Source organism: Egretta garzetta, unplaced genomic scaffold, assembly GCF_000687185.1.
Source record: "Egretta garzetta isolate BGI_Z169 unplaced genomic scaffold, ASM68718v1 scaffold193, whole genome shotgun sequence".
In the NCBI taxonomy this organism is placed as follows: Eukaryota; Metazoa; Chordata; class Aves; order Pelecaniformes; family Ardeidae; genus Egretta; species Egretta garzetta.
Window position 1 is genome coordinate 1,195,935 of NW_009259117.1, and position 2,489 is coordinate 1,198,423.

The window sequence follows — 2,489 nt, forward strand, 5'->3', positions numbered from 1 at the left end:
CCCATAGCACCCCACTTGTCCCCCCCGGCCTCCCAGTTGTCGTCCCCCCGAGCCGCCCAGTCATTCCCCCCAACCCCACATGTTGGCAAGCTTCTGCTCTCCTTTCATTCCAAACTTCTCCTCCTCAAGCTGAAAACAAAGCAGGAATATTTGCAATTATAATGCCGCAAAGCTCTGTTTGCTTGTTGCGTGCTTTCCGCTTTCAGGCCGGCCCTGGGGACGAGGGATTGAAGCCTGCCCGCTTGCTCAGGGGGCAGCTTTGCCTCAGGGGGTGGCGAAATCCGGGCAAAAAGGTACAACTGCAGAAGGAGGCAGCTGCAATCAAAGCATCTTCTCTGGGGACCTGCTAGTCGTGGGGGTGGAGATACCCAGCTGCGGGCACCTTTCAGCTCTAGGTAGTGGGTACAGGGCTGCTGTGGGGTCCCATGAGTTTCCTCTGTACCTCCTGGAGCACCCATCAGTGAGCATCATGGACAGGTCCCGCTCAGCTGTTAGAACGTGCCATGCTGCTGGAGGTTTGTAGCTACCTGCCGTCTTTTTCTGAAACCAGGAGTTTTGCGCATATGCATGGAATGAAAGAATGTTAGGAGAGAGAAAGTAAGTGAACGTGACGGGAGCAGACAAAAAGAGGAAGGCAAAGGCCAAGCGCTGGCAAATGTCGCTGTTTGACAAAGATCAGTGTTGCTGGAGGTCAGTGAAGCTGGTTGGCAGTTCTGCAGAGGTTAGTGCTGTACGCGCTCACAACGGCCTCCTATGCCACCCAGCTTGCGAGCATAAAGCCAGGAAAAAATGATACTTTTTGCCAGTTGGCTATATAATTTTCAATGGCCAAAAGCCAACTGGCTGCTAATTGTTACTGCAGTGAAACTGAAAACAAAGCTCTCGGTATGAATGCTTGGACTGTTTGTTATGGTCCCCCTTGGAATTCTTCAGGAGGTGCCACGAACCGCTGCTCACACCCACAGCTCCCAGAGAAGATGAACTGGGTGCCTCTCTCCGCGTGCAGCCCTCGGTCTCCAGCCTTGGCGAAGGTTTTCAAAAGGCTTTTTGCAGCCGAAATTAGCTGGCTGCAAAGAAATCCATTTATTTAGCCACTTTGCATGCTTAGAGCCTTTCCCAAAAATCCAGTGTATGCAGTTCCATGGAGGCCCCAGCAAATGTGTGAGGGGAGAGGGCTGGCACAGGGTGGAATTGCTTTCAGTCACAAGAGAGATAACTGACACCTACCGGCTCTTATTTGCGGGAGAGGCTCTTGAGGCCAGGAACATCTCTTTGTTTGGTATCTGTGCAGCGGCGAGCCCGGTGGAGTGCTAATCCGTGACGGGGAGGGCCCGGCGCTGCAGTTGTTCAAGCACATAACAATGGTTATTTCCAGAGCTGACCGAGCAGGCACCAGCGGCACCACCTGTGCTTGCCCTCTGAGTCTCGCCCACCCAAAATAAACACGAGGGAAATGTGTCTCGGATCATTCTTGTCCCTCCACCCCGCAACACACTCTGCAGCACAGCAGCAATGAAAAAAAAAATCATGTCTTGGGAAATTTAGACATATTCATAGGCGGCTCTGCGTTTGTTTGGTTGATTGGTTTCCATTTAATTAGAGAACTGGAGGCAGCTGTATGCACCGGAGTTCTGTTGTTTTGTTGCTATTAGTTATATCGGTTCCAAACACGGATTAGTTGTGTCCCCGTTATCTGTGCCTACAAAAGCACTAGCGTGGGTGCAAAGAAGCCAGGCAGCCTTATGTCCTGAGATGTCCCCTTATTCTGCATGGGATGTTTGCCCAGGTTGAAAATACGGGCTTTGACCGCATGCCCACAGCCTCTGGATGTTAATGAGCCCTGCCAAAGCAGCAGCTTTAATCAGGTTGCCCGCTGTTTGGGTAGGTGGCCACCGTCCACGGGCAGACTGGCCGTGTGGCAGGTGTGCAGTGGTTCCATGCAGGCCAGCATGGCCAGCGTGCACACAGCGTGCAGTACGTGTGCACACACGTATTCCCAGGTGGAAATACAGAAGTCCACATGCACAAAAGCTTTTTTGCCAGTTGATTTTACATTTCTCAGAGGTGTGCTATAACTGAGCTGACAGGTAACATCCTTGCTTGGCATGTGCTGCATTGGCTGTTCTGCCAACCTACCTGCACCGAAGCAAAGCTGGAGCATACATGGCATGCATGGGGAGAACACAAATGTGCAGAGATAGTTCCTCCTTCAAAGTACATGACATGTTACGCAGCTTCAAGTAGCAGAAGCAGCACCTTTTTTACTTCAGAGCTGTGGAAAAGATGAGGCATCAAACTATTCTGTGATTCTATGTCCTTCATAGAATGGTTTGGGTTGAAAGGGACCTTAAAGATCACCTAGTTCCAACCCCCCTGCCATGGTCAGGGACACTTCGTGAGGTTCAGACAGGCCCACTGCTCAAGCCTGTCCAGGTCCCTCTGGATGGCACCCCTTCCCTCCAGCATGTCAACCTCACCACAGATCTTGG